Raw genomic sequence first — 12,773 nt, 5'->3', positions numbered from 1 at the left:
GCTTTGCCTGGCGCTTCATCCTTAGAAACCAGTGGCACCCCACATCCCCCCAGCCATGGTCCCGGGTCCAGTCTCTGCCCCAGCCAAGGGCTTTCAGAGCTGCCCTTCACCCAACAGAGGGCAGGGGTTGAAACCCAGACTACACAGGCTGTCTAGGAGGGGGTGATCCGACATGGCCGTCTGGAGACAGGGATGGCAAAGCCAGTCTGTGCTGACCTGTCTGGGTCCCAGGACACTTCTCTACTTTGTCTGTCTGAGGCTAGGCTTTGTCCCACCAGCTGCAGCCCCAGAACGCAGAATGGGGGTGGCATATAAGACTGCTGAACCTCCCTTCCCATGACCTGGAGGAAAAGCCTTGCTGGAGGGAAACCTCAAAAAAAAAAAAAAAAAAAAAAAAAAATTAGGGCATTAACATCATCCCACCCAAAACGTTGCTTTCTATTGAATGTCAATGGTTTAAGGTGGAATTTCTCTCATTCTTCGGAGATGAAAGTGCCAAGTGGTTGTCTCAGCAGCGTTGGGGATGGGGGTGATGTGTGTGCACATCATTCTCAAGGCCTAGGGGGACACACGACCTCTGGCTTCTGGGCTTCTTTCCAGTGCTCTGGAGGTAGAGACCTCGTGGGTTGCATAGGTGGGGGCCAGCCATGTTGGGGTTATGGGTAGGAGCTGGTCTGAGTGTGAGTTAAGGCCAGTGTTGGGGTCCAAGTGCTGTCTGGAAAGGCTGTATGACCAACCCACCCAAGGTGCTGAGGTCAGGATCTCCATGTTAGGGAACAGAGCAAGGGATTTGAAATGGCCCCCTACGATCTCACTGATTCCTGTAACCTGGAGGTCCCTCCCTGCCTCCAGCCCCACCGGAATGGCCCATTGTCCCACCTGGGATTCCAAGTCCTGGAAACTGGACGGTAGTGTTCCTTTCCTGCCTGCACCGGGAAGAGGGAGAGTAGATTCAGGATATCCCTTCTGCCAGGGCACCCCCATTTAATGCTGAGGAGTAGGGCAGGAGGATGCACTGAGAAAACCAGGTTCCCTGCGGGGAGGAATGCCAGCAGCAGCGCCGAAACTGGCCCAAGCGCTCTCCAGCATTTCGGGTCTTTTTCAGCCCCCATCGGGTCAGGAACAGGTGACCTGGGCTCAGCCCCAGCAACGCTCAACTGCTCCCCGCCGCCCCCCCCCCCCGCAACTCCTGACCCCCACTTGTGAGGAAATAAACAAATAAGTAAACCCCACTATCTCCGAAGATTTGTCTTTAATGAAAAGGATTCGTTTGTCCAAGTTCTGTTTCCAAAGCCGAGGCGATTGCCCGGCTGGAGCGCATCATTCCCGACGCTTCTCCGACTCCTGACTCCTGCAGCGGCTAAAGGAGGCTCAGCCCATCGGTCCGTCTGGAGGGGCTGGCGGGAGGGGTCGGTTTATTTGGGATGTAGGGGTCGGTTTAGGCTCTTTTGTCTGGGGTGTATTGGTGGGGGCTAGGTTAAAACCAATTCAAAACCAATTCAAAATGCGAGCGCGTTCCGCCGGCATCTTCTTTCGCCCCCGACTTGCTGCGGCTCGGGCCGAGGGCGGGCTACCCGGACCACATTCGTGCTCCGCCGCGGCGTGCCAGCTTCGTTCCCGGCCGAAATTTGAAAAAGGGGAAAACGACGCGATCGACTGGAGGCCCCCGCCATCCACGACTGGTCACCCGCAGAGGAGGAGGAGAAGGACGACGACGACGACGACGACGAGGATGGCGGCGCTGGTGGCAGGGACCGGCGTCCCTCCTTTGCGCGCCCGGCCGGGGGCCGCGATCCTCGCGCTGGGGCCAGCCAGCCGCCTCCCCGAGGGGTCTCGCCCGCGCCGGGCTCTGTCCCTGCGGCTCCCGCCCCTGTTGCGCCCGGAGCTCAGCCACAGATGTCCAGCCACAATTCTCGGTTGGCCGCAGACTCGTACAAGAATTGCGTTTGGACAATCAGTGGCGAAGCCCCCGAGTTCGGGGCCCCAGTCTCCTGCGTGCGGGGTTCCGCTTGGCTTCTTAAAAGCGCCGGACCAGGAGATCTCCGGAGCTGCGCCTCCCACTACCTCGCAGACGCTCAGCGGCAGCGGCCCATCCCGCGGTAAGGTGGCCGAGCAAGCACGCGGATCCCGACCCTGCGTGGGGATCCCCATCGCCCCTGGCGTGTGTCTCCTTCGATCTTGGCCCGGGGTCCCTAGAATAGCCCGCGTTGGGTCTCTGCGCCGCCCTGAGTCGGGGGAATCTCCTCTGTCAGGCCCGGGGAACCCCAACTCTCCTCTCCCCGCCCCCAGCCTGGGCTCCCCAGGCTCGCCGGGAATCCGGAAAGCAGGGGCCCCCGAGGCCGGGTCGCGATTCCAAGCCCGGGGGTGCGGGCTGCTGGACTCGTGGGGTCCCCGCCCCCGCCCAGCCCCGCGCACGCACCGGCTCGGGCGCTCTCCGCTTCCCTGTGGCTGAGTCGCGGCCGGGGCGCCGGCGGTAGCGGTGGCGGCGGTGGCCCGGGCGGCGGGGAGCGCTGGAATGCGCCGCCGGGTCACCTGCAGCGCCCGGGGAGCCGGGCTGGGAGCCGGCGGGCTGGCGAGGCGCAGGGCTGAACCCGAGCGGGCGCCTCTGGCGGCTCGGGGCCGGGGCGGGCTTTTAGTGGGCCGCTCCAACAATACGGGCCTGGCGCGGAGAAAGGGGCTCGGCTGCAATTGGTACTGGATTTGAATAACGCCACGGGGCCATCAATGGTCATTGTGTCGGAGGGTAATGAATCTCCGCTGTCTCTCGGGCTGGCCAGGCAGCTGCAACCTGCGCTCAGGCAGCTCTTAAAGACATAGCGTGCCCCTCCCCGGGGGCGCCCCCCTCCCCTGCACCGGCCGGACCCCTCGCCCTCCCACCCCCACTCTGTGTCCTAGACTCCCAATGCCCCGCCTGCTCCCTCGGCTGAACCTTTCGCCCATCGCCCCCTCCCTCGTCCTGGGCCAGGCACCCGCATCTCTGGGCTGCACTCCCATGGACCTGACTCAGAGCCCCTGGCCTTGGCTGAGCTCCCCAGGAGTGCCTAGGGGACCCCAGAGTCTTTTCAGGCCCAACCCTGGCCTCCCATCTGCATCTAAACCTGAGGCCTCTGGAGCCCTCCTTCTTTAAGCTGCTGCCCCAGGGACTTCTAGCTGGAGGGTGAGGGGGAACAGTCTGGAGGTCAGAGGGTCACCCCCTTAAAAGGCTCTGCTGAAGGATAAGGGAGGAGGGCAGGCAGTCCCAGCCCCCAGGCTGAAGATGCCACCTCCAGAGACCACACCCCCACCAGGGATCTGGAGACTGCCCTCTCCCCAGACCAAGGACAAGGACTTGATTCCCAGGATACCTCCTGCAGGCTCCTGGATACCTCAGCTCTGACAGGGGGGGTAGGGGGGAGCAGGGGGAGGGCGAGAGGGGTGTGGATGCTATTAATGCTTGTCTTGTCATGTCTCTTCCACTGGACAGCTCACCACCCGTTCAGGAGGGCTGGGGCTCTGTCTAGGTGTGATGTGCCCCCCACCCCCGGCCCAGCCAGGTCTGGCACAGAGAAGGTTCTCAGTCTGCTGGGGGAATACATACCAATTTCTCACCCACAGAGCTCAGCCTGTCTTTCCCAATGAATCTCACATCCTGGTGGGGAGTGTGTGACCATTCCACCCGTACATCCTGCCCTCCTCCATCCACCCCGGCATCCCCCGGACACCCAGAGGATCCCTGCCTCTGCCCTGAAATCCTCTCCTTTCCTCACGGACTGTGGGCCACCTCACCACATCCCCCCACTGGATTGGGATTATCGGTTTGTCTGTTCTCATTGGGACAAGAAGTGGGTCCTACTAATAATCTTCATGCCTCTGGAGCCTCGTACAGTGCCCCCCCCCCCCACCCATCATTGGATGTCCATTAAGCCATCAGTGGCTTAAACACGAATCGCATAAACTTCTTGGAGTTTCTTACAAAAAGTTGAAAAAATAAGGCTTCTGGGGAGTAGCACTTGAAGTCAGGGTTTCATAGGGACAGCTCCTGGGAATGAGCCGTCTGCTAATAATAATAGCCACAACAAATGTTTTCCGTGCCAAGCACTAAACACCTTTTTTTTTTTTTTAATGTTTATTTATTTTTGAAGGAGAGAGACAGAACGTGAGTGGGGGAGGGGTAGAGAGAGAGGGAGACACAATCCGAAACAGGCTCCAGGCTCTGGGCTGTCAGCATAGAGCCTGACGCAGGGCAGGGCTCGAACTCACAAGCTGTGAGATCTTGACCCGAGCCGAAGTCGCACGCCCAAGCGACTGAGCCACCCAGGCGCCCCAAGCACTAAACACTTTTAAGGACTTCTCACAACAACCTAGAAAGTAGTTAGCAGCCCCACTTTACAGATGAAGAAACTGAGACTGGCGGCAGTGAAGTCCGTAGCACCTAGCTGGCAGGTGATGGAGCCAGAGCGGGAACCCAGGGCTGTGGAGCTCGGTGCCCAGCCACTTCCAGCCTCGACTCAGCAGAGATACCGAGGGGACTGATGGACATGCACACACAAAGTGCTGAGACCCAGGAGACACCCGAGTCTTCTTAAAAATCCAGCCCCAGCCCCAGCCCCAGCCCAGCCTGGCAGGAACACAACCTTGACGGAGCTGGCCAGAGAGGTCTCTGCTCGAGCGGAGAACTCCCAGGCCTCTTCGGAAAACCACATTCTACAATCTAATCAGCATTTTCCACCTCCGGAGTATGTCAGAGCTATTTAAAGCCATCCGTCCTGGGCAGAGAAGGGTCAGTTGGCTTCATCCTCAGGGAAACTGAGGAGCCAAGAAGGGTCTTATCGCTAGTCATTGAAAAGATATTTCTGGAATGCCTACTGTGTGCTGGTCAGGGCTTCAGCAACGGGCAGTGTCCCCAAAGGCAGACCAGCAGGGGAGGAGACCCTAGGCCCCGGGGAGTGGGGAGTTAGGTGAAGGCGACAGGCCGCTGAGGCGAGCACTGTTCCAGGCAGAGGAAACGGCACGGCCAAGGCTAACAAGCAAGAAAGAACCGGGAGAGTGGGAAGGAGAGAAATTCGGCGTGGCTGGAGCTCGGAGAGAAAGAGGAAGTGCCCGATAAAGCTGGGTTGACCCTGCGGGCCCTGTAGGACATTGGGAGGATTTGTGATTTTATCCTAAACACAGCGGGGATCCTGGAAGGTCTGACAAGTGCAGATTTACATTTTTAAAGGTTTGCTGGGGCTGTTGTGTAGACAATGGGGGTGGGGCGGGCGATGGGGCAAGCTGGATGACTGAGACCCATTGAGCTACTACTGCTGATTTGCAGGTGACAGCTGGTGGTGGCCTGAGATTAGGGGATGGCAGAGCAGGGTCCCAAACCGTGTTCTTGACAGGCAGGCGACCTCAGGCAGGTCACCTGGCAATGAATAACTTTTAGTGAGTATCTGAGGTGTACTCGGTGCCTGAGGCCATCTGCTCTTGCCTCTCCAGAAGTATCCATCGAGGGGCATCAGGACACTTGATCTCGGCTCACGTCAGTCATTATTTTATGGTTCTTGAGATTGAGCCCCACGTGGGGCTCCGTGCTGTCAGCACAGAGCCTGCTTGGGATTCTCTCTCTCCTCTCTCCGCCCCTCCCCTGCTTGCACTTGCTCGCTCTCTCTCTCTCTCTTTAAAAAAGGAAAAAAAAAAGTATCCGACCGGTAGACAAGTGGACAGACACACAAGTAGCCAGCCAGTCCCCACGAAAGGAGCAGAGCCAAAGGAAAACTCCTTCACAGAAGTATTAGCAAAGCTCTTGGGGATTATAGAAGACCAAGGGATGCATTCCAACAGGGAGGATGTGAGGAGTCTTCTGCAAGAGGCAGCATTGTCTTGGGCAAGTAGAGTTCAATAGACTGACTCTAGTTACTGCCTCTGTGAGATGGGGCCGTTGTGCCTGTCCAGCCTCCCTAGAGATGGCTCTGGTGTTGGGAGGACTCAAACACTCCTTGTATTTTCTTGCAGTAAGATTTTACCATTGCCAGGGCACCTGGGTGGCTCAGTGAGTTGAGCATCTGACTCTTGATTTCGACTCAGATCACGAGCTCACAGTTTGTGAGATCGAGCCCCGTGTCTGCTTGGGATTCTCTCTCTCTCTCTCTCTCTCTCTTCCTGCCCCTCCCTGGCTTGCGTGTGCACACATATTCTCTCTCTCAATATAAATAAACTTCAAAAAAAAAAAAAAACCATTTTATCATTCCCTTCTAACACACACACACACACACACACACAGACACATGTTTGGGCTTATGCATGCATTCAACTGTTCCTAACCTCTGCTCTGCCTTCTCCCTTATTAAGATGAGCACTCAGGAAAGAGGTGACAGAGTTGTCCACACTGCCAATTAGGCATGCCCTATCCCCCGGGACTATCATTTTACCAAACACTGTGCCCAGCACAAAGGACATGCTCAGTAAATGTCTGTTGAATGAATGACGGAATGAATGCGTTATTGGAGTAATAATTAAATGAATAGGCGGATAGACAGACAGATGGATAAGAAAACAGCTGTTGGGACACTTGGCTGAGAGATGAAATGAGTAGATTGCCTGAGAGTATGAATGTAGCCAACCAGCTGAGGTTCTAGATGCAGAGCAGGAGACATTGCTGTGGGTAGGCTCGCTGAAGTAGGGCTAGAAAAGGATTCATGCTGCAGTCTGGGCTCCACGCTTCAGAAGCAGGCCCAGGACACGGAGCGTGGCAGACACGTGCCTAAGGGAGCAGCTCTGGCGACGGGGCAGTCGGGCCGCACCTCTGTGCACGATGTTTCCAACCTTGGAGTCCTGTCCCCAAATACTGCGATCCACCCTGGTTTCCGGGTGGCCCCAGGATGGAGGAAGGAGCCCTGCCACTGCTCAGCGTGCCTCCCCAGGCCAGGCCCTGCCTATACAGAGAGTTCTGGAAGAGCAGCCAGTGTTCCGGCATGGTGCTGGCCAAGTGGCCTGACTGCATAAATGAGCTGACAACCTGACATTTACCCATTCTCAGAAAATAACAAAGCCAGGCCACCATCCCCACCCAGAGGGGATCCTAAGAACCCCCACGCCTTGCATAGCATGTTTCAGTTCATAAAAGATGATGTTCCTGGCTGGCTCAGTCGGTAGACCACGCGACTCTTGATCTCAGGGTCGTGAGTTCAAGTCCCACGTTGGGTGTGGAGCTTACTTTTAAAAAAGGGGTGGGGGCACCTGTGTGGCTCAGTCGGTTGAGCGTCCGACTTCGGCTCAGGTCATGATCTCGCAGTTTGTGAGTTCGAGCCCCCCATCGGGCTCTGTGCGGACAGCTCAGAGCCTGGAGCCTGCTTCAGATTCTGTGTCCCCCTCTCTCTCTGCCCCACCCCTGTTTGTGCTCTATCTCTTTCAAAAATGAATAAATTTTTTTTTTAATTAAAAAAAAAAAAGACTTCCTCTCCAGGAGATGACAGGGCAGGGAAGCTTTCCAAATGAAAGCCACCTCCACCCACCTGGGGTGCTTTATCCCATCATGCTGTGCTTTTGTCTCCATCACACATATCCTCTTCCTTCACCTGTTGTCTTATTTGTCCACTAAAATGTGAGCCCTATCCAGGCAGGGATATATATGTATACATACATATAGATAGATATGTATTTTTTTAAAGTTTATTTATCTTGAGAGAGAGAGAGAGAGAATTCCAAGCAGGCTCAGCGCTGTCAGTGTGGAGCCCGACCTGGGCCTTGAATGGTGAGATCATGACCTGCACCGAAATCTAGAGTCGGATGCTAAACCAAAATGACTGAGCCACCCAGGTGCCCCAACAGCCACCATATATTAAGCACTGGTGCTGGGCTAAGCACTTTTCATGATCGCTACAGCTTTGTGAAAACTGCCATCACTTGGCCCCATTTTACAAACCAGGAAACTGAGGCCCAGAGACGGGAAGCTACTCCCCCCAGGTACAGAGTTACTGAGTGACAGAACCAGGTCTTCGACCCAAGTCTGTCTAACTGCAAAGCCCACGTTGTTAACCATGCCACCGTGATACCTGATACTCTGTTACCCCAGTACGCCGTGGGGATGAAGCCACTGGAAGTTAAGAGTTTGGACCGAGACCTATTGCCTGATTCCATTAAAAAAATTTTTAACGTTTATTTTTGAAAGAGAGAGAGAGACAGACGGGGAGCAAGGGAGGGGCAAAGAGAGAGGGAGACAGAATCTGAAGCAGGCTCCAGGCTCTGAGCTGTCAGCACAGAGCCCAACTAGGGGTCCGAACCCACGAACCATGAGATCATGACCTGAGCTGAAGTCCGACGCCCAACTGACTGAGCCACCCAGGCGTCCCAACAGCGTACATTTTAAATGGGCAATTGCATGGTGTGTGAGTTACATCTCAGTAAAGCTGCAGAGGAGAGAGGGGTGGGGGGAGGGCAAAATGGGTGAAGGGACGTGGGAGGTACGGGCTTCCAGTTATGAATGAGGAAGTCACGGGAATAAAAGGCACAACATAGGGAATATAGTTGATGATACTGTGATAGTGCTGTTGTATGGTGACAGATGGTAGCTGCACTTATGGGGCAAAGAGTAACTGTAGAGACATTGAATCACTATGTTGTACACCTGAAACTAATGTCACAGTGTGTAACTACACTCGAATAAAAAAAAAATCTTTGTTTTGAGCAAAAAGAGTTGCAGGGAGCGCCTGGCTGGCTCAGTGGGCAGAACATGCAACTCTTCGTCTTGGGGTCAGGAGTTCAAGCCCCATGTTGGGGCTTAAAAAAATAAAATAAAGGGGCTCTTGGGTGACACAGTCGGTTAAGCGTATGACTCTTGATTTCAGCTAAGGTCATGATCTCCGAGTTCATGAGTTAGAGGCCCGCGTCAGGATCTGGGCTGACAGTGTGGAGCTTGCCTGGGATTCTCTCTCTCTCTCTCTCTCTCTCTCTCTCTCTCTCTCTCTCTCTCTGTCCCTCCCCCACTTGCACTCCCTCTCTCAAAATAAATACATAAACTTTTAAAAAAATGTGTACTTTAAAAAATAATAATAATAAATTCGTTAAAAAAGAGTTGGGGCTGAAGGGTCTCACCTGCCATTCACCTAAAAGTGCTTGGCAAGTCACTTCCTGTCTCTGAGTGGCAGTTTCCTAACCAGTAAAAGTGGGAAAAATAAATGTCTCTTGGTGTTGATGTGAGCATTAAATGAGATAGTAATACGTGTCATTATCCCCATTTCATCGAGGAGGAAACTTAGGCCCAGAGAAGGGAAGTGATTTGGCCTGGATGTAGAGCTGGTGGGTGACAGGTGAGGGCTCTCCTGGGCCCCTTGACACTGCTTCTTTTAGCATTTCTGTAGACTGGATCTGTGCTCCCACCCATCCCCATCACTGCCACCACCCCCTTCCATCCTCCACTTTCTCTGGGGCTCTGAGTCTCCCCACTGTCCGAGCCCAGAGCGCACCGAGGTAGTGAGGTCCCCCTGGAGCACAGGACGCCCTCTCCCCAGCCCCCACCCTGCTCCCCTCCTGGGGCCATGATGCTGTCTTGCTTTTGCTTGTAATAAAGAAAATATCTCAGCTACCCTTCCACAGTTGCTTGGCAACCCCAAAGGGGGGTGGGGGGAGCCAAGGGGAGGAGGGAAGGGAGAGGACTCTGGAGCCAATCTGGAGACAAAGAGTAGGATTTCGGTGACATGGAGCCTGTTCTTAGTGCTAACCTGGCCTGGCTGGGAGGCGGGCAGGGGTGGGGGCTTCCTCCCACCCCAGCGGCTCACACCAATAAATATGCATTAGGGAAGTGGGCAGAGTTTTTCCCACAGACCTGAAAGGCCACAGCTGACCTTTCTACCCTCTTTATGTACCAACGTGACAGTCAGAGAGAGCAAAGAGCAGGACCCCCTGAGACGCCTCCCCCGTGGCCTTCTGACTTGGGGAAACTTTTCACCCTCCTCCTTCCCCTGGCCCCAGACCAGGTCACAGCCTGGCCTGGGCCCCTGTCCCAGGGGTTTCAGGTGGGAGTCTGGAGCTCCCAGCCTCAGGGTCGGCCTCAGGCCTTGTAGGCCTTGGTGGCACGGAGCCAGGCCTGAGGCTCTGGCTCAGCCTGTAAAGGCGCTTCCTGCCTCCTGGGCCAGTCTGCCTGTAGCTCCCCATATTGTGCCCCTCCCGCCCCACCTCTGCCTGAGGCCTCCTCCATTAGGAGCCCGTTCTTGTTCTTCGACCAGTCCCTTCCAGAGTGCTCTGTTCCTCTTCTCCTTTGGGGTGGGCCCCCTCTTCCCCAACCCCCCTACTTCTGCAGTGCCCTCCTTCAAAAACCAGGAAGCCCTCGAAGCTGCCGTTTCGCTGAAGTGAAGATGGCATTTGGGGGGTGCAAAGGAAGGAGGGTGGGGGTGGTGATCTCTCTCCCTGGTGCCTTGGCTTGCTGGCCGCAGGCCGGGGGGTGGAGAAAGTCTGCTCTGAATGGAGTCAGTGTAGAGACAGGAAAAGCAAACACCTCAGCCTGGGCCCTGCTGGCCTCTTTGGGGTGAGGTAGGATGGGGCAGGGGCCCAGGTTCATCTCAGCCTCTCCCGATCAGCCCTCTCCTGCTCCTGAGAGCCCATGGCTTCCTGGACCCCTGGCCCACAGCATCCAGAAAGGAAGTGGGTTTAGGGTCTGTGGACAAGCCCCCCAAGAGACACCTTCATCAGAATCTTTCCCTGCGCCACTGCCCAACCCCCAGCCAGTGCCCTTACTGCCCGGCAGATGCCAGGAAAATCTGTGCCTGGGAAGGGCAGTCTGGCACCTGAAGTCCTGCTTGACCAGCCCTTCTCAGCAGCAGGAACTGGGTGGGAAGTCACTTTGTGCCAGAGACGGCCCCAGCAGTGCCATCTGCCTCCCGGGCCGAGGGGACCCCAAGATGCTCTGCCCAGGTGAGTTCTCCTCTGGCCCCATGACCAGAAAGTGAGGGAGGGGGAGGCTAGGACCATCCCCCACCCCCCAAGAATCTGTGACATTTTCCTCCCCCTCTGTGGTGCATCTCATCACCCTCTGTGCTGCGTGCGTCTCTGGCACTTGGGTGAGGGGAGCTGAAGGGAAGGATGGTTGAAGAGGCTGGAGGTGAAGTCTGAGGATGGAGAGACAGGAGGGGCTAGAGTCTGGGGAGCAGGACTCCTGTGATGGTCTCCTTTGATCACTTCGATTCTAAAATACTCTGGAAAGAGCTCAGAGAGGGGCAGCAACTCATCCTGGGTGACACAGCCAAGTTGGCAGAGCTGGGACTCAAACCCACCAGGCTCCCTTAGCACCCCGAGGGCAGTACTGGTGGTACCCTGGGCACCACGCTTGGCCACCTCTCCTTCACTTTCCGAGTACGGCTTGGTCCCTCTGGATTTCAGGGGTGGAGAGGAGCAGACTCTGAACAGCACCTCCCAGGGCTTCCTTCCCTTTCCTGTCCTCTCCCAAGCCGGGCACCATGCCCAGGACTGGGCCACCCCGTCACAATCTCCTCTGATTGCCCCTGGAATGCCATGGTTGGTCTTTGCCTTAGAGATCCCGAGAACAGGTCCCCTTTGCTCGCAGTGTCTAACCATAGTCCCTCATGCTGTAATCAAAATCCAACCACTTCCTGGAAAGCAAGGTCAACAGCTGACTGACTGCCACAGGGTCCTAGCAGTGCCCACCTTGAGGTGCCCTGGCTATGGGACTTAGCTGCAAGGATCTTACTGAATAGAAACAGGCAGCCCTCACTGAGTCAGGCACTGTTCTAAGGACTTCTATGTACCTCACTGAATGGTCACCACACTCCTACAAGGTGAGTTCACTTTTACAGGTTGGAAAACCGAGGCACAGAATGTTGAAGTAACTCGTCCATGGACACGCTACCAGGAAAAATCAGAGTGGGGATTGGAACCCATAACCTGGCTCCAGAGCCAGGGGCCCTTAAATGTTCTATCCTGCTTCTTATTCTTAGGAGGTCTCCACCAGAGGTCATTCCGTCCAATCCCCTGCATCTGGGTGTCTGCCCAGGCCAACCTCTATTCACAGACAAGAATCAATCTCGTTTTTAAAAGCACCTGCTCCAAGGGTGGAATCCCCCCTGGGGGTAATCAGACATTTATTTATTCATAGCCTTCTGGCCTGGGAGGAGAGGCCCTCCCACCCAGAACTCCCCAGGGTCCAGCTGCCTCATTGCCCCTCTCCTTCCCACTGCGGTGTAATCAGAAGTGAGCCAGTCCTGCCTGGTGTCTCAGCTCCACAGACTCAAAGCTGTGTGGCCCTGGACAAGTGGCTCAGCCTCTCTGAGCATCAGCTATCAGCTGTAAACAGGAGTTAATGATGCACCTGTTTTATGAGGTTGCTGAGTATTAAGCCATCAAAGGTGATGAAAAGACTGTTTCCAGGGGTCATTTCTATCCTCTGTCATTGACAGTTTCAGTTTCTCCAGTTTCTGGAACCCCAGAAAACACAAGAGAAGCAGGAGGCAGCCTTCTCTCCTGGATGTGAAACCAGCGTTTGGTGTTGCTTCTGCACCTGCCACTTGCCATCGATAATTGTCCTTCTCTTCCTTTGGGAGAGCAGGAGAGAGAGGATGTCACTGAGTGGTCTCTGTCATTTAAAAAAAAAAAAATGAAATCCAGAAAGGGGTTAGTGATCACCATGCCTGGCACCTGCTGTGAAATGCCCAGAATAAAGTGGTGAATACTTCTCACTATCACCACCATCATCATGGAAATCCGTCTGTTCGTAAGATAAGAGCCTCATGCTTTGGGCCTTATAGTTTAGCCTCCTCATTACAGATGGGGAAACTGAGGCCCAGAATGGGGAAGGACTTGCTCAG

General features: G+C 55.4%; 1 non-coding gene across 1 annotated transcript; it reads left to right on the top strand.

Moving 5' to 3' along the window:
• The first annotated feature begins 12,322 nt into the window (after positions 1–12,322).
• Positions 12,323–12,539, top strand: LOC113592932 (small nucleolar RNA U3). The gene has a single exon (XR_003412934.1). It is a non-coding gene; the product is annotated as a small nucleolar RNA U3 (small nucleolar RNA).
• The last annotated feature ends 234 nt before the right edge of the window (positions 12,540–12,773 follow it).

The sequence above is a fragment of the Acinonyx jubatus genome, chromosome D4 (genome assembly GCF_027475565.1).
Source record: "Acinonyx jubatus isolate Ajub_Pintada_27869175 chromosome D4, VMU_Ajub_asm_v1.0, whole genome shotgun sequence".
Classification (NCBI taxonomy): domain Eukaryota; kingdom Metazoa; phylum Chordata; class Mammalia; order Carnivora; family Felidae; genus Acinonyx; species Acinonyx jubatus.
This window is presented reverse-complemented; position numbering and strand designations above follow the sequence as displayed.